At 54.3% G+C, this 18,737-nt stretch overlaps 1 protein-coding gene and 1 long non-coding RNA gene across 11 annotated transcripts in view; one reads left to right on the forward strand and one right to left on the reverse strand.

Moving 5' to 3' along the window:
- SLC29A1 (solute carrier family 29 member 1 (Augustine blood group)) overlaps nt 1-18,737 on the reverse strand; it is a 33,088-nt gene that overhangs the window by 8,287 nt on the left and 6,064 nt on the right. The window contains exon 1 of one of the 8 annotated variants that reach the window (XM_033054045.2): nt 14,106-14,155. The exons of 3 other annotated variants lie outside the window; for them this stretch is intronic. The gene's annotated coding sequence lies outside the window, so the exon portion shown is untranslated. Of the gene's footprint in view, nt 1-15; nt 175-903; nt 996-5,283; nt 5,413-14,105; nt 14,156-18,737 lie in introns of those variants that run through there. 4 more of the 8 variants (XM_033054043.2, XM_033054046.2, XM_033054044.2 and 1 more) reach the window with 4 other exon arrangements.
- LOC116993462 lies at nt 291-18,698 on the forward strand. 3 transcript variants are annotated; one of them, XR_004417300.1, is made up of 4 exons: nt 291-383; nt 4,113-4,180; nt 4,351-4,441; nt 16,674-18,698. It is a non-coding gene; the product is annotated as an uncharacterized LOC116993462 (long non-coding RNA). The 3 variants fall into 3 exon arrangements; XR_004417299.1 differs by having other exon boundaries at nt 3,571-4,441; XR_004417298.1 differs by lacking the exon at nt 291-383 and having other exon boundaries at nt 1,296-4,180.

Raw genomic sequence — 18,737 nt, forward strand, 5'->3', positions numbered from 1 at the left:
GAACCGCAGGCCTGCCTTGTCCTTTTCCAGTCCGGGCGGCGCAGCATGGGGTGCTCCGGCACTCCTCGTAGGGCTTCACCTGCAGCGGGGCTGCCGGCGCCGATTCCCCGGCTCCCCCGGGACATGCCCCGCGGATGCCTGCTCCAACGCCGCCTGCAGCATCCCTGCCCGCGCCCGGCCAGGTACGGCGGACGAGGAGGAGGAGAAGGAGGAGGGGCAGGCAGCAGCATGCCGGGATCTGTAGTCCCTGCCAGCCCCGGAGCGCACTGACAGCAGCGCAGCGCGTCCCTGTGCCCGTGGGGTTCTGGGCACAGCTCGCCTCCTCCTCGGTACGATCCTGCAGGATGGGGAGCCTGAGCCACGATGGAGCCGAAACATAGCCGGTAGGATGTGCGGAGGGATTTTGAAAGCCCCTTGGGAAAGACACGGCAGGATGCCTGCAAAGGATCGAGGGCTCTGCCAAGCCAGCAGGTGCCACCCTGCTGATGTCGGAGCCATCTGCATCACCGCTCCCCTGCCTTCCCACATAGAGCTCGGGGGCACGACAGCTCCTGCCTTGCCCTCGTGAGCCATCCGGGCCTCCAGAGAAAACATCCCAAAATCCCCTCCTGGCAGCCTGCCGGTGCCTCTGCGGAGTGGAGACATCCCAGGATTAGCAGAGGGATCTGCAAACACAACTGCGATCCCCTCGCACACAGAAACCCCACCGGGGTCACTGCTTGCCTCCAAGCAAACAGACCTCAACCCAAAATAGGCAAGGGAAGCTCAGCTTCCCCCGCGGGTCCCCAGCAAACCCTCAATACGCTTCCCCTTGCCAGCCAAGCCGCCGATCCCCTTTCCAACCCCAGCAGGTCATATCGCCGTCCCTACAAATAGAGGCGGGGATTGACCCCATAGACGTACCTGGGAGAGAGGACAGAGCCAGGGCGAGCCCTGTGTTCAGAGTATTTGAAGGCAGCGTGTCCCCCTGGCTCCACACCCCCGCCCTCGGCTCCGGTCACCGGGGCCGGAGCCCCGCGGGTCTAGCAGCACCGGCGGAGGAGGAGCAGAGGTATCGGGTACCAGAGCTGGCACACAGCCCGGGCACTGCTGCCCAACCATGCAGCGAGGAGAGGAGTAGAAGGGTGCTGAGGAGATGGCAGGAGCCGAGGGTGTTGGGGAGGAGGCACGGGGGGTCGGGAGCAGCAGTGCGGGGGTGCTGGGGCAGGGCGCTCCGCCATGCTGCCTTCCCACCGCCTCCTGCTTCCGTCCGGACAGTGCCCGCATCCCCGCTCGGGAGCCCAGCCTCCTTGGCAGCACTGCCCGGCCGCAGTCTCCTGCCGCTCTGTTTGTTTTCTGTCTCACTTCACTAAATGCCTCCTAATTTTTTCCACAAAGAGACAGTGCCTGCCAAGGGCAGCAGTCATTACAGCTGGAAACACTTCCAGCTGCTGGCTGTCACAAAGAGCCCTACAACAAACAGAAAAGGTTACACGAACCAACACCAGCAACAGGTGGCAACCCTGCTCCCACTTGCGGAGAGCTGCCCTACCCGATGGGACTGAGAACAGATGCCACTCTTCCAGCTGGCACAGCACAGCTCCAACCCCCACTCCCACAGGAGTCTGCTGGTGTTTAGCCCAGGCACCAATTTGGTGGCTGCACGTCCCAAAGGACACAGAAAGGAAGGAGCAATGTGGGGCTTTGGCCTAAGGACATCCCTTTTGTTCCTGGGCATAGAGGAGTCTGTCTTAACCCCACCGAAGTGATGTGTAAGCAGAAGCAGCAAGACCACAAAAGTGGGCATAACAAACCATAAGCTCAAACATTTGAGCAGGTTCAAAGAGATGGCACAGTTTTAATTGCCCATTCATGACACACAAAGGCTGTGACAGATGCTAAGTGACACCCTCAGTGGCCATGTGCAGCCCCATTGCCAGCCAAGCCCTGGGAGGTGACTGCAGGGCCAGCTGTCACCAAAACCGCCTAACCTCTGCAGAAAAACCCGCATTGCAGGACAGCCACACCTGCAATCAGGCATTTGTCACCTGCATTTGGACACTTCCCTACCTCTCCCTTTCCCCACATCGCTTTTTCCTGCTGTCTTTGCCAAGAGTGAGCACAATGCATGCTTAAATTCCCACTCAACAATTCCCTGTTGCCACGTAGGCATGCTATGGCATCATGGAATTTTAAAAGAAAAACCATGTAGAAGTGTCCTGGCAGGCCATAGCCAAGGGGTTGCCAGCAGATTCACTGCTAAGCACCTCATGTCCTCCTGACACCACTTGTCAGGGGATCACTTTGCAGGGATACTGTCAGTACTTCCCTCAAGCATGGCCAAGATGGGACAGGACCAGTTGCCTCACCAGCCCTTCACCCCATCCCCTACGTCCACTTGCAACACCAGAGTTCTCCTGTCAGGAAGGCTGATCCAGGGGCCCCTTGAGGTTTATCTGCAGGCACAGAACAAGCCCAGCACAGGTATGTAGGCCACATGAAACCTTGGTGTCCGTGACTCAGCTGGAAGATAGGGAACACTTACGAGGCTGCCTGCTTCATGAGATCTCATATGCGTGCCTGAACTCTGACCACGCTGCTTGCAGATCCTCCTACCTTGTACCGAGGCGCAGGGAATTCCACCTCCACCTTCAGTCACCTGCTTGAGGACACACGCTTGTATTTCACAACACAGATGAGTGTGCACTGTTGTGAACCACCACTGTGGTGCTGAGACAAAAACAAGCCCTCCCAAAACAAGGGTAGGCACATGCCTTGAGTCAAAGCTCCATCAGAGGGCAAAAGCAGATGCTAGGAAAGACTAAATGTTTTTTTACTTGGGTACAGCTATGGACTGACTGTTCCCCAGCCTCCAAGCTGGAAGGCTCATGATGTTCGTGTGTTTTGCAGCCATGGTGGCTTTCACTTCTGTGAAGTCCTGCTTCCCCTTTCAACTCAGGAGCTCCTGAGAGGGGGTAGCAGCTCCCCCCACATGCAGGGCCTCACCCTTGCCTTCAACATCAAAGGGTGGATGAACACTGGAGTGGCTGCTTTACAGACCAGGATTGTATCCACCCAACAGCACATTTTCCAAATAGAAATTCTAGCTCACTTAGTCATTCAGGCATGGCTCCATGGCTTCAGTCCTCCTTGTTGCTTTTCCCCAAACCTTCCCCAGCTCCTCTAATCCTTCCAGAGATGCTGGTGCTGGGGGCACACAGGGACTGTGTGGGGGGGTGAGACACCAATTTGAAGAGTGGCACAAAGCTTTCCTGCTTTGTTTCTGCTTTGTAACTGGGAAAGATAATTTAATGTGCTTTTTCACGCACACTGAGCTATCTAAAATAGCCCCAGGCCTTGCTGTGAGTGGCCAGCTCATGGCTGGCTCTGTTAATAATCTTGTTTGTGAATTTGGGGCTTCCTCCCTTCCCCCCTTGTCTATCACTTGATATTTATCTAAACTGAATTTCAGTTGCCTGGTGTTGTAATGGCTGTCAGTACTCCTCCTAGCTGGCACTTGTCCCCATGAACCTAAGTAATCCAATCACCTCAGCAAAGCCCTGTCATCTCATTGCTCATTCTCTTTTCCAGGTCACTCATAAATGTGTTGAAAAAACATGTGACCAGTGCAAAGATCTCTTTTCACTGAAAAAACTGACTGCTGACTCCTACACCTCCTTCCTGTTTTCATAATAATTATGGAGCCAAGTAAGCACTTTCCCTCTTGACCAGCAAGTTCCCTTAAAAACTGGGCTGAAAGCCGACTGGAAGTTTTTGGGGGCAGCAGTGTGGACACTCTGAGCCCAGACTCCGTAGGAACTGCTACTCCAGTCCTGGGGGCCCCTCCACAGGAGCCTTCCCACCTGCCCACAGGCCCTGTCCTGCACAGACACCCAGGACGTGCAGCAGATTCAACAGTCATCTTTTCCCTTGAGTTCCTTCAGCCCTTCTTAGAAAAGAACGTCATATTTTTCCCTCCTCCCAGTCCCTGGAGGCTGGAGCAGTTGGAAATGAATGACTAGAGGCCACACATCATAACCAGCTGCTTCACCCTCCCTTTCCTTCTGGGGAAAATTGCCTTGCCCAAGACACTTGCTGCTGTTTACCTTTGCTTTCTAACCTTTCCTCTGCAGATGCTCTGAGGAGCTCCCTAAAGGAAGGTGGAAGAAACTGCTTAGGCTCTAGTAGAGCTAACAGAGAGGTAAAAGCTTCATCTGTCTTTTCTACTATGGCCTGTCTTCCTTTGATCCCTTGTCCCTTCAACAACACCAGCAGGTTTCCTAGTCCTGGAGTGCTTTGTGAGCGGTTTCCACCAGCAAGCTGATAGCACTTCCTATTCTTCTTTTTCTTCTTCTCCTCTCTTCCTCTCAGATAACAGCCTTGTGATGCCATCTCCTCTTCCAGCCCTACTCCTTGCCTGCGTCCTGAGGAGAGAACTTAGCAGGAGAGCAGGAGGTAGCAGGTATTTCTGCCTTCTAACTTTACTTGCTGTCTGCAGACAAAATCCTCTGCTTTGCCAGGGCTTGGCCAGCAGAAAAAAAACCTCTTACAAAGTGCTCTGTGCAGCACCCTCACCCCACAGAATGAGGGTCCCTGGGCAATGTTTCTGACCCATTTCACCTCACTCTCTCATGGACAAAAGGAGAGGCGCCTCTAAACCCCCTCTGCCTTTGGGCTTGCTGCACTAGCAGCCGCCACAAACTCCTCACGAAGCAGCAGCAGCTGTGGATACTGACCTTGCTCCCAGCACTGCCGTTATCTCAGATGCCGGGTGCTGCAGGGCGAGTGTTCAGCCCTGGTGTGTTTTGAACTGCGTAGTAACCGGCTGCAAAATCCCTTATCTGGAGAGTTCAAGGAGCCCTGAGAGGCTCTCTGGGGGCCCTCACCCCAGGCAGGTAAAGGAGCCGGCTGGCAGCAAATTCCCCAGGGCCTGGCGGGACTCCAGCACTGTCCCTTCCTGGCTTCACCAGGTAGAGGGCAGAGGACAGTGACAGGGCACAGCCAGCTTTAAAACTAACCCAAATGGCACAGCTGGGACTATCCCACCCATTACTGAGTCCCAGGGAGCCCTGGACATCCACCTCTTCAGCAGGATGAAGAGTTCCCAGCCCTATTACTGGTCAAATGGCATCGATGGCAGCCCCACGATGAACCCACACACCTCCCTCCTCAGCACATGGCAAGTGCCCAGGTGCAAGCTGGTCCCCGGCCACAGAAAAACCCCCCAGGAGCAGATATGGGTGCTCCTGCCCAGCATCCCATCAAACGCCACAGGACACTGTAATGTCACAGCGACAAGCTTACCAGAAGGGCAGGGTGGGACCAGCCCCTTGCTCCTTGTCACTTCAGGCCACAGGACGATGCAGGGACAATGCAGCCTTGGGACAGGTAGGAAAAGCCCCACAGATACTGGAGCCGTTGCCTGCTCCAGGGGTGGCGGTTTGGGGATCCAGGAGGAGATACAAGCGCCTGGGGGAGGGCAGGAGCAGGGGGGGAACGTCATTTATGAGCAAGCGTCAGAGGAGGAGAGATAAGCTGATCTCAGGAGACTGTTTGCAGAGACAGGATTCTTCCAAGAAGCTGGTTTCTCTGATGGCACATGCTTAGGCTGCTCCCCAGGGAAAGGGCTGTCCCCTCCAAGCCACAACCCCAACCTGCTTCTTGGGAGGCTGTGGAAGGAGACACGTTTTTCCAGGGCTAGCTTCAGTCTCCATTTGTTGAAAATTTAGAAAAATAAAGACCCTTTTTCCCAAGGGCAAAGGGAGGGATTTGCTCAGGGCTTCACTCAGTGCAGCTGCAGAAGCCTCCAAGCCCAGGCAGAAACCATCTCCAGGACCTGGATGGTGCTTCCAGGCAGTTTTCAGCACCTCCAGGAGCTGCAAGGAGGTGGGGAGGGGCAGAGGGTGACCCACTACAGGCATGCACAGCTCACACCAAGCTCACAACACCTGACCGTGGCTTCTTGAGGGACCACCACGGGGTTGGGGAGAGCCTGGGGATGCCTCGTCCCAGACCTTCATCCTCATCCAGCAATCCTCTACAGCCAGCAGACCCTCACAGCCCATGTCTGCAGGGCTGGTCCAAGTCCCCAGGGGTGCCAGGATGGCCAATGGAGGTGCTGCCCCGGGGGCCATGGGGAGGGGAAGTGCTGCGGGAAGGGATCCTTCCCTGGAATCGATCTGGGGGCTGCAGCAGGAAGAAGCACAATGGCAGGAAACCACGTTTCCGCTTCCAAATGGAGAAACCTTACAGGACACCTGGAGAAAACAACCAGATATCATTAATGTAAAAATTCAGCTGGGAGCACAAGGAGCAGCTCCGAGCTGGAAGCGGGTACTCCTTGCATGGAGGAGCCAGGGTGTTGATGCAGTAGTGGCACAGGCCACCACGTGCCAGGACAGCAACGCACAGAGGACAAAGGCAAGCCCAAACATGCACAACACAAGGCACAGTTATGGCTCTTGCCTGCCCGCAGCCTGGCTATCCCACGGGCAGGTCCTTATTTCCACCCAGCCAGGTGGGAAGAGGGATGCTCCCTGGTGGGCTGGGACAGCAGTTGGGTAAGACCCCTTGGGATGTGGCTGTCAGATGCACCTATTTTGCATTAGCAGCTTTCCCCCCCTCTGCACTCATGTTTGCTCAAGAGGAATCCCTGTCTCTGCACCATGGTGTCTTGGTTGGCCACACCTTGGGCAGAAGCTAAAGCAGGTCAGAGGGATGGGTTGTCCCAGTTCCCTCTCCTGTCTGCAGCTGAGGGGAACAAAGGTGAGACACAGAAAAAGGAACCCACAGCAAAACAGGATGAGAGCAAAACAGCTCTCAGCCCAACAAGTCTGAAGATAAGGACTCAATGAATGTGTGAAACCTAGGGGGTAGAATCCCACAGCTCAGGAATGAAAGAGACGTAAAATTAATTTTTCCATAGCCTGTCATCTCCTGGGTTCGGCAGGGCTATGTCTACACATGGCTACCCCAAGGTCACTGCTTGGGGAGCAGTACCAGAGGGAGACCACCTGCCACTAGCACCCCCAGGGTGCTGGGATGTAGACTGGAGAGGATTCCCCCTTCACTGCTTCATGTTCCTGGCTCCAGGACAGAGTCAGGGCAGGATATATATAACTTCAATGTAAGGGAGCTGAGCATGGAGAAACCTGCAGTGAGGGTCCAGAGAAGAAGGATGGGGGACAGCTTAGATTTCATTTGAGAGGCCCTCAAAACAGTCCTTCTGTGAGGGGCAAGGCAGAAGGGGCTTGGAGGGCTCAGCACAACCACTGTCCCACCCCAAATGCCACCCTGCACTTCACAGGAACTCCTTTCCCCAAGGAGAGTCTGAGCCCTCACTTGTCCCCAAAACCAGGAAGCTTCTAGAAGAGCAGGAAAAGCTGGCAGCCAACCAGCAGTGAGAGCACCTGCCTGCAGCATCCCATTGCCACCTGCACCCCCAGCACCTCCACCTCCCAGGAGAGAGGCTGTCCTTCCTGCTCTGGCTCCTTCCTCTACGGAGCCAGATTCAGAGGTGCAGAGCTGGCAGGACCCTCAGCAGGCAAGAGCTGCCCAAACCCAGTGAGATCTGCTGAACTGCTGTCTCCTGAGAAGGTGGGAGAGCATCCCCAGGGCTGGACAAAGTGAGCCTTGCTGTTGCACCCGGACAGCCCAGCAGAAGGCTGCAAGTCCTGTTTGGGGTACTGGCCCAGGAGCAGAGGTCATTTTGCTCCCTCCTAGCAGTTTTTTGGAGGCTGGTCTGGCCTGCACATCTGTTTCCAATTTAGTGGAGGACAGAGAGATGAAACCAGAGCCAGAACAACACAATCTTCCGTGTCACCATCTCCCCAGCTTCTAAAATTCAGAGAGGAAATTCCTCCCCACTGAGCAGCAGCCCCCTTGGCAGAGGCTGGGACAGACATGTAGGAGCCAAACACCACTGGCCTGTGGCGAGTTGAGCTTGGCTCTGTCCTCTGCATGTCCCAGAGGCCAGGACAGAAATACATGGGCTATTTTGGGTCCCCACAGACCAAAGGGGCCCTTCACTTGTAGGCCAGCTCAGAACAGGGGCCCTGGCTGACCGCTGCTTTTGGCATTAAATGTCTCAGCCCTACTGAGATTGGACTGGTGAGCACAGAAGCGGGTTTTGGGACCTGCCAGCATTCTGTGCAGTCTGTCTGTCAGCCACCTGTCCTGCCAAGATCCTGCTCACTGCCCAGACAGCCACAGCATCACACAAATCCCAAACTGGCCTCAGGTGCTAAATGCAGCTATTTCACAGTGGCTCTACTGCAAGGGATAGAGAATGTCTACCACCCCCTCACCTCAAAAACCCACTCTGTCCCAGCCCAGGGACACCCCACAATCCCCAGAAACAAAAGGAAGGAGAATGGATGGATGCCCTGTCTGGGTCTACTTGTCCCAAATCCATTCACTTCCAAAGCTGCAGCCATTTCCAAAAGTGGGGTAAAGCCATCCCCACAAGTCCCAGGAGTTGAAGGGACTTGAGGAGCCACATACACCTGCACATTTCCCAGCAGGGAAGGTGCTGCCTGCCAAGAGCTGGGTTTGCCATATCCCTGCTCTGGTGCAGACACAGGAGAGCTGCGTGGGCAACACATGATCTGTGGACAGAGGAGGGGAAAGCCAAAGAAGCAGCGTGCTGTCAGCGATGTGGTGCAAGCACAGGAGTTGAGCAAACACCCAGGGCAGAAGCACCATCTCTGACACTCTCTTCCCGAGTAACTCAGCTTCCCCAAACAGCCTGGCAGGACTGAGGTCTCACATGAAGAGCCAAAGCAAGACTTGAGGCAGACACCTCCTTCGGAGCAAATAAGTCAGAGCTCAAACCTCCCACCCTTGGCACCAGCCTTGGCTAAACAGCGGCAAACAGGAAAATCTTTATGCAAGTAGGATCAGACAGGGAGAGCAAACAGGAGGTGGGGACAGCTGTGTCTGCCCAAATGCCATCAAAATGGAATCTCACACGCAACCAACAATAATAAACTCAGCCACAAGTTGGGAAAGAGCAAGTCACATCCCCTCCAAATCCCAGCCTGTGCTGCTACATCCGTGCAAGCAGCCACCGCCCAGTGTGCCACAGCCATGCTATCGCAGCCTGTCTGGCACCCTGAGCATCCTGAGGATGTCTCAGAAAAGCACAGAAAACTCTGGTTGAGAGCCACTGAGTGCTCTGCTCTTGTGGAAATAGCACTTTGCAGCCACTGGCATTTGCTGGCGGGCTCCAGCGGCCTCTCAGCCTCCCCAGATCAATGTGGGGAGCAGAAGAGATGCTCAAAAAGGCAGCTCTAGACACCCTGCTGGGAGACTCAAGGTTACAGCAGCCTCCACTGAGGTGAGCTGGCCATCTGGCAAGGTGTCCTGTCACAGCTTGCCTGGGTGGATGCTGATGTACTTCCATGGTGACACTAGGTGATAGGGAGCCCAGGGTCTGAGCCTCACTGAAGCAATCCCTTCTGACAGACTGCATCCCCTTCACAGCCACGGGGGAGTGCAGAGCTCTTCTGCACCTTCCTCATCCCCCTGCAAGGCATGGATTCTGACCCACATGACGTGGGCAGCCCGTAGCCACTGCCTCCAGCCCTATTCAGGAGCATGCAGGCAGATCAATGTCCTGGTGTGGTTCACCACGCAAACACACCAGCCTTGTGTTGCCAACGAGGAGTGGCTGCGAAGATGGGAAGGAGAAGCTGCAGGGTAGGGTGGATCACTTCATAAGAGCTTGGCTGTGTTGCTGTTGGTCTGTGGTTAATGGATAACACTCCTGCTCTTGCCAGGATTCCATGAAGACCCACCCAACCCTGCCATCCTCAGCCACAGCCCAACGCCTACAAACCCTGATGGGATAAAAGCACCGTGCACTGTGTGCATCCTGCAGCAGTGGGCTCCCCGTGCAGGCTGAAGTCCAGTCCAGAGCAAATACCATCAGGGAGCTGAGGATACAGAACTGAGGGAGGATAAAAAAATGGAATGGCCTCCACCTTGGTCCTGAGGCCAGGAGATGACAACGCCTGTCACGGGCAGAGCAGGCGAGGCAGATAAGGTTGGCATCTCTTTCAACCGTGAGCCTTGGGCAGGACTGAGAAGCCAAATGTCACCAGTCCCTCCTGCCTCCATGGCTGTTCTCCAGGGGTTATCCCCAAGCTTAAAAGGGGAGTTTCTCTCATGAGGGTTTAACATGACCATGAACAAAAAATCTCTAGCAAAACTCCAAAGCTCTCACAGGCTCGAGCCAGGTGAACGGGCGCTCAGCCACAGGTGTAAACTGTGTCTGTGGTTGGGTGTGCTGGGCAAAATGAACCAGGCAGGGATGAGGACCATGTCTGGAGCCACAGCTTGGGCAGCAAAGGAGACACCAAGCAGGACAACCCAGGCAGGACACCCTTCTCCCCAGCAGCTTTGCAGGAGGCTGGAGCCACTCCAGTGTCAGTCTGGGGCCACAGACACACATTCAGGTTGATGGCTTGCTCTTGGCAGAGCACAGCTGATGACACTGTCCTGCTGCCATGACTGAGCCTCAGTACATGGCCAGAGCAGACTGCTCAGTGGGTGGGAGGTTGATGGCACAACCCTCCACTCCCACTACTGCTGCCCACCCAGTCACGTCCCTCCCAGCCCTGCTCTTCACCTCCAGCTCCTGCCTGCCTCCTCCCTCTGCAGCTTCCTGGACTGCTCAGTCCATGAGTTTCCATCTGGAAATTTCACAGCGAGGTGCCTTCCTATCAGACTAGTCCTAAAGGAAATGAACTAAAGCAAGTCTCACTGGCAGCCGTGTAGTGGCAAGAAGCAAGAAGGCTCTAAGGAAATCTGCCTGACTTCCTGCTGACAGCTTCTGCACGACTTGCTAGGCAGGCAATAGGTCTCTGCTCCCTTTGGGCCCCAAAGAAAGTTGGTCTCCTGGAGAGGAAGGCTGTGTTCACAGCTTAACCAAGAGGCTGAAAGAGAGCCTTGAGCACTGCACCCAGAATGGCAGGCTCACCAATTTGTGTCACAGTTAGTACATGACAGCCACACACACAGAGCTTTGAGCCTACTCTTTCTTGGGGAGACCAGGAAAAAGCCTGCTTCAAGCCAGAGCAGGACCCAAAGTCACAACAGTGACAATTTTCACGCCACTGACACCAGCAATGAAATTACAAAGGACTTACCAGTGTTATTCCTACGCAACAGCTTCCCTTGTCTCATGGGAACAAAAATCCTCAGATGCATTCCTCATGCAGCATCGCAGCTCCTCTCCCACACAGAGACCCCACAGCCCATGTACAGCCCCCCACCCCAGCTAGGTCCATGGAATCTGGAGTGGGAGATGGGGTGCAGTGTTGCTGCAGCCTCAGCTGGGGCACTGAGACCCTCCAGACCACGCATCCTGATGTAACCAAATCCATCCAGACTCTGCCCCTACTCTGCACACTTCTTTTCCCATCCCACATCTTGCACACTCTTAACCTAAGAAGCAATTAGTCTTTATAGCACTGCTTAATCAAATCAAAATAGCTGTGTGGCTGGTGAAACCCTGACTCCTGCCCAGCTGCAAATGCCTGCAGTTCATTTTGCATAGTGCTTTGGAACTCAGCTTGTTGGTAGCAGAGTATACGAGCTAGCATGGAGATGAGACGGAGAGCTGGCAGTTCTGCAGCCTCAAGCAGTGCAATGCTGGGCTCTCAGGACAGAGCTTGATGTTGGGAAGGCTCAGGAAGGCACGGGGAGGTAAGTGAGGTTTACACTGTGGGGTCAGTACGGAGCCAGCAAGGACCGTGAGCAAACAGAATTCCATGGATGAGAGCGGGCATTGCAGCTGCTGTAACACTTGCCAAGGCCTGGACGTTACACTGAACAAAACCAGCCAAGATCTACTTGTGTCCCATGGAAACCACCAGAAACCACCAGAAGCCACCAGAAGCCATTTGCTGGCTTCCTAAAGCCAGTGGCTGGCGCCTTCCCATTTGGACAGGGCATACAGGAGGTCCTGGGCTCCCTGTATCCCAATGCGCTGGTCCCTAAGCCCTGCCTCTGGCAGGAGAGCTGGGAATGCAGCTGGTCAGTGGAGAAGGAGCAGCACGGGAGTGGGTGAACGGGTGCCTTGTCCTCCGCACCCTGGCTTACCCCCATACCACAACAAGGAATAAGGCAGGTCAGGCCGGGGCAACAACAAAGCCCATGGCTCATCTTCAAAGAGGAAGAGGCTCATTAACACCTCCCAGCCCAAGATAATGAGAGCAGGGATGCCGTGCTGGGGAATTGATGCCAGTAGTTAATTATGCAGCTTGGTGAGGAATGGGGAAGAGGGACAACTGCAGGATGGGGGTGCCATACTGTCCTGTGTGCTGGTGCCACATCTGCTGACTTAAACTGAAATGAATTTCTTCAGCCTACTCACTTCAGGTATCTGATACAGCCTCCACCTCTTGTCTGCACTAGTTATGGAAGGACAAGTCATCCTGCAAAGCATCTTCTGGGGCTGATGCTACAGCCCTTGGTGCTGAAATGAAAGTGCCTGTGCTCTGTGAAAATCTCTTTGGTGAGCCAAGAGCAAGCCTACCTGCCTTTCTGAGGAGCAAAAAACAGTGTCAGGAGCAGGAGTGCTTTGGAGGGCATATGTGTCAGCATTGGACACTAACAATGGCCCTTGAGCAGCACGAATACAACCAGTGAACCCTAGGGAAAAGCATCCCTCAACAGTCACATGCTGAAACAGCTTTGCAGAGAAGGCAGGCTCAAGGGAGCCTGAGGCTCTCCAGCAGCTTGCAGGTGCTGGTGAGTGGAAACAATGCCACCAAGCTGGGATGCAGTGCAGGAGAGTGGGATTTCCCATGTCGGCACTCACAGAAGTCCCTCAACTGTGTCTGCTCACAACAGGCAACTGAGGGGCCACTGGGCTGCTCTCTGTTTCAGAACAGCCGGGAAGTGCATCCAGCTGTGGCCAACAGCTGCACAAATTCCTCCTGCAGCCCCTAGCCCTGGGATCAAGGACACAGGCTTTACTTGTCTGCGATCCCACAGCTCAAGGGCTTAGCCGCTGTTGCCTTCCCACACAGTCTGCAATTCCACAGCCCATTCCCCGGAGGCAGATGGGAGCGCTGATGAGTACAGGCAGGGACTGTGTTGGTCTGGCAGAATTAGCATCTAGCAGGGGTGAGAGGCTCAAATTTAACTACAGGGATGAGGACAGCACAAAAGGGCTCTACAGGAGCACTCGGCACTTCTACCTGGATTGGGCTCTCCATAAACGCTGATGGCTTACTCAGGAATGGAAAGAAACACTCATTGAAATCATCCACAACATCCCACAGCCAACTAGGAGCATTTTCTTGAGCAGGACGCGGAGCAACCCCGGCCCAGCAGTTTTTCTACCAAGGGGGCCCTGCCCCACTTCTCTCACAGCAGCACATGGCACCCTGCCCACGCACCTGCCCGCGGGTCCCCAGCACACCCGCCGGCTGAGGCAGGCTGCCACACAGACCCTGATCGGCAGGGATGTGCACCCCTGCAGCCGGAGGACCGCGGCACAAACCCCTCGGTGAAGTCCTGCATCCCAGGTACCAGAGCATCACTGCGCTTTGCCTCCCCAGAGCCACGTGCTGGCCGCTCCACTTCGCATCCCCAAAACCACACGCTCTCCCCCCGGCAGTAACTATGAAAGGGGATTTGTAGTTGCCGTGCAAGGCAGCAAGGAGGACCCCCTCCCCCGAAAAGCAGCATCTATGCCTCACAAACCCCGCCCGGTCCCCCAAGCCGCGACTCGCACGCCGCCTCTCCCCGCGCTGCGGCGCCGAGCCCTGAGTTTGGGGCATCCCCCGGCTCCCTCCGAGGGCTCCCCACGCACCCGGCAGCTTGGGAACCCCGCACGGAGCCTCGGCGGCCAAAAGCTCGGCGACTTTGCGCCGGTATCTCGAAGGCGAGCGCCCACCGCTCCTTCTCTGCCGAGAGCGATGGGAACCGCCATCCTCCCCCGTCCCGCTCCCCAAGCCCCGCCTTCCCCAGCGCCACGCGGTTCCCGCGTGGGAGAGCCGGCGGGTTCTCCCCCTTCCCGCCCGTTCCCCGTCCCCCCCGGCCCCCGGGAGAAGAGGGATAAGAGGAGCCGCGATCCCTCCGCGGGCAGCCGTGCGCACCCGGGGCGAACCCACCTGCGCCGCGCTCTCCGCCTTGTGCCGCCGTGCCTGGCCGAGCCCGCCCGCCCCTGGCTCCCCCCATTTCCGCGCCTACTGCAGCTCCCCGCCCCGCATCTGGCGGGAAACCCCCCTGGCCCGCCTCTGCTGCCTTGGGGAAGGAGAGCAAAACAAGCCCCCTCTAACTCCGGAGCCGGGTTTGCGCTAACGTCCCTGCATTAGTAGAAATTATAGCTAAAAAATTGTGTTAAAGTGTGGCTCTAAACGGAGTGTGAACTGGCCCTCATGCTGCATTCTAATTCAGACAAAAACAACTCCGCCGGCAGTCACCACCTAAGGGTGTAATTTATGTACATATTTATATATATACGAATGTGTATATAAACGTACACACAAATATACATATGCATGTGCATACATACGCACATATATTATATATAAAAACAACTTTCTTGAGTTAGTGATCTAGTGGGTGTCAACCCTATCCAAGGCAGGGGGACTGGAACTTCATGATCCATAAGGTCCCTTTCAACACAAACCATTTACAATTCTATAAGTCACAGAGAGGATTAAAGACAGCTTTTTGCACTGTGTATTTGTGATGGTGCTACCTAGGATGACAGGCAATCTGCAGAGCCCTATGAACCTTAGCAATCCCCCTATATTTGGAGGATATATGTGTATTCAGACTCCAAAGGGCAGGCAAAACGCTATGGCGCTTTCGAGTTCCTGCCTCTCCAGAACTGATATCTACTCTGCTGTGATAAAAGCCTGTTGCTCATCTGAAGTGCAAACGTGGAGGATTCCTCAGGTACTTTGTCCCCCAGCAAAGGGGAGTGCACCTGAATTTAACCTTATATCCGTGCGGTTAAACAGTCACAGAAATATTTTTTTATCTAGCTGTATGTTTAAAGGAAAACAGGGCCCTTCTGGCTCTCTCCATTCACTGTGCTGTGCAGGCACAGTCACTGGCACCATAAAGTCCCTGCAGCAGCTTTGACCATTAAAACATTTGTTCCATTAATAAACAGCCTCAGAAAATTCTCTGCAGATGGTGATCAGTTTGGGTTAGAAATTAAAACCAGAAGTTAAAACACCCCCGAAAGCTGTGGCAGATTCTCATTCTCACACTCTCTCAGCAATATGATCTCTAACACATCTTCCTGTAGAATCCAAGCACCAAGTTTATATTTTAACAGACCTACAAAACATTGCCGCATAAGCAAAAAGTCCTCAAAGCCCAAGAAAAAGGCAGTGGTAACAGGGCTGAGACAGCTACTGGTGCTTTCTGATCTGCAACAATGACACTGTGGAGTGTCACCCTGAGGAAAAGATCTCTTCACTGATCTCAGCAGCAATCTCCACACCTGGATTTCTCCCTCTGCTCTGGCCATAGCTATTTGTCATGGTTATGGGCTTCTGGGGTGACATAGTAGGGTACACTAACATCATGAGAAGAGCATCAGACAACACTGCCAGATAGTAAGACAGGAGGCTCTTTTCTTAAATTTAAGATCCATATCAGATCAAATTAAATTTAAAAGCTCTCATCTCCAATTAAAGCTCCCAGGCTGCATCTTCCAGGCAATGACAGATGCAAGCCGTGGGCCTGCCTTTCCTCAGCCCCCTTTCTGCAAGCCATTCTGGTCTGGAAGGTGTTCTGGCTAAGCTGCAACACAGACAAGACCTCTCCTCTCCCCACCTTGCCTCATCTTTTCTCTCTTCTCTGCAAAATCCAAACCAAACAGAAAAGCACGGTCGCCTGCTTGGGGTGTCTTATGTCACCTCTCTAGCTTTGAGATGTGCCATTTTGCCACCCACAGAGCCACACAAGCCCCCTTGGTAATCCCTGTAATATGGATGCCACAGCAGCTTGGGCGCCGTGTTTCTCCTTGTGATATCCACACTTCCTGCTCATCAGAATGAGCTAAAATTTCAGCATCTCTGCAATTTTATTTTTCTGCATAAGCTCCAACTTTAGCACAGACTAAAAGCTGTGAGAACCAATTCCCCCAGGAACTTGAGCACAGGGTCGAGACTGGCACTGCCCAACCAAACTCATACTTGTGCTTCCACAAGCCAGGACAAGGCTCTCACCCTTGACTATTATAACTTCAGACCCCATCAGGAGGAGAAACCACTGCAAAATTTACCTTTGAGTGGATATTCCAGGAAGTTTCTCCTTCAGGACAGGGCGGGTGTAGCTGCTGCCTCACCCCAGGCTTTCAGCAGCAGGGCGCGTAGCACTTACCATCACCAAAGTGCAGGATTAAATGTTCTCTAATTGGCAGCTCTGGTCCTGTCTGCACAGCCACACCCCCAATCACTGGAATCAAACATCTCTCCATAGAGACAGCTCTCACTGGAGATGGCGAGGTTGAAATCCATTAGCGCTGAACAGCGTCCCAGCCACTGGTGACCGCAGGCAGACAGGAGGCCAAGACAGCCCTGAGGGGAGGCACGGAGAAAGGCAACTTCCAGATCCTGAGCACAGCATCGGCTGCTGGCTGCTTCCCTGCACACACCTGGGCACCCACCCATCACCAACTTGCAGGACAGGGTCTAACGATGGCTTCTCTTGTGCAGGCAGAAGACCTGGAGCGAGCAAGACACCATGGGGTGAAGAAGGCTAAGTCTGGAAGGCAGTGAGTGTCCTTCAAAACCCAGCCCTGGCTGCTGCAGGGCAGGAGACATTTTGCCCAGAATTCTCTTCCCCGTAGAGGCACTTCAGCCCCTCAGGGAGCACGGCTGCTCCCAAGAGCGACGCAAGTCCTTGGGTTGTGTAATGTCAGTGGCAGCTTGCAGTTCCAGAGGGGTGACACCTCCTCTACAGTGCATGGAAAGGTAACAAATTGCACTCGTTTATTGCCCCACAAACATGAGCCCTTGCTGCAGGGCCAAGTGGCCTTGCTTCATCTTGGTAAAGGTGTTGTGTTTGAAGAACCCTCTGCTCCCAAGTGACTCATGTTATCATCTTCACCTCTGCGTGTACAATAACAAACCTCCTAGAAAAAGCACACAGCTACGAAAACAGTCTGTGCTCCAAACTGGAAACAGCTGTGCTTTGCCCAGCACTGGTCCTGGGCCCACCACTGTATGACCCACAGAGCTAGATGTTTCTCCCTTGTGTAATTCAGCCAAGGAGGAAAGGCAGCCTCGAGTGGGGCCCGGGGGCTTGCTGTGCTCCCACCCTCTCCATCCCCAAAGCAGCAGCACAGCGCCAAAACACGCTGCTGCTGTTGGCAGATTGCTGCACTCCCCAAAGCAAAGGGAGGAAGGCAGCCAGCAAAGCCTCTCTCTTACATAAGGCTGGGAGTCCCATGGACATGCTTTCCAGAGCACACTTGTGGGGCTGAAGCTGCCCAGCCCTTTGAGTTTTCTTTCTGGAAACTCGAACGTGCACTACAGGCGATGCTGTCACCTGGAGCCCAGTTTTTGTATGCTCTGGTCACAGCTAGTTTGTAACAGGCAGAACAAACAGGCGAAGTGCTCTCCCTTCAGTGACACTTGCTGCCAAACCTTTCACAAAAGCTGCCTTTTTTTTTTTTTTCCCCTCCTTCTTTGTAGCAATTCCCTGCTTCAACTAAAGCTATGAAATCCAAAAGGGGAAAACAAACAAACAGCTGGTTTGGAAAGCAAGAGCAAAAAGGGAGATTTATTCCAGGCAGTGGATAATGCATCATAGAAGCTAAAAGAGTATTTTTGGTGCCTCTTGGGCAATATCTGAGTTTTAGGCTGCATTTGCAGGCACTTAATGTTTCCAGAATCCTTTACACTTGGCACCCACGTCGACCGTTTTCCTTGGAGATTTGCAAGCACTTTGCAACCATACATTAATTAACCCACCAGCCCTCCTCTGCAATGAGGTTTCCCTTTCCCTGTAATTTGCCTGTACTAGGGACAGGGTAAACTGAGGCATGGCAAGGCCATCAGCCTGCAGCAGAGCTGAGGCCAGGGGGCTGCATGCCATCCAGGTCTCCTTTCCATTGCAAAACCACCCTTCCCTTTGCAAGCATGACCCACAGCGACTGCGTTTCCCTCCGCTGGATGCTGCCTGCCCCATTCCAGAGGAAGGCACGGGCAGGTCAGCTCACAGAGCCTCTGTGCTGGCCCTCGGTGCCACTGAGCAGAGAAACAGAGAGCCAGTGTGTCTGAAAGGCAGAGCAGGCAGGCAGGAGTGGAATGGCAAGCAGATTAGCAGCTGTCCCATTGCCTGCATGTGTGACAAGGCAGCCGTATGGGGAAAGGGGGAAAAGGGGCATTTTAATCAGTCACATGGAGAGAAACATAGTCAAGTACCAGCAGGTTATTAATCTATTAGCCAATGGGGGCAAAAATCCTACTACAGGCTTTTGGTAATCCAGTTATGACAAGACTACAGCGATCATGGATGCTTTGATAATCAACAAAGCATCTCAGCCTGTTGCTGAGGCCAGCGAATGGCTTGGGGATGGATCGTTTTAGTTTTGCTATTCCCTTGCTGGTCCTGACTGACCCTGGAGCAAGGTTCTGGCTGAACAGCTGCTGGCAGACGTTTTTGGGGTGGGAGATCTCTCCAGTCATTGCTTGCAGGACTCCTGATGGTGATCCCTGGGCTCTTGGTGCCCTGCCCTGTATTTTGGGATGGGATGGTAGGGCAGAGGTCATGCT

Source organism: Catharus ustulatus, chromosome 3 (assembly GCF_009819885.2).
Source record: "Catharus ustulatus isolate bCatUst1 chromosome 3, bCatUst1.pri.v2, whole genome shotgun sequence".
NCBI lineage: Eukaryota > Metazoa > Chordata > Aves > Passeriformes > Turdidae > Catharus > Catharus ustulatus.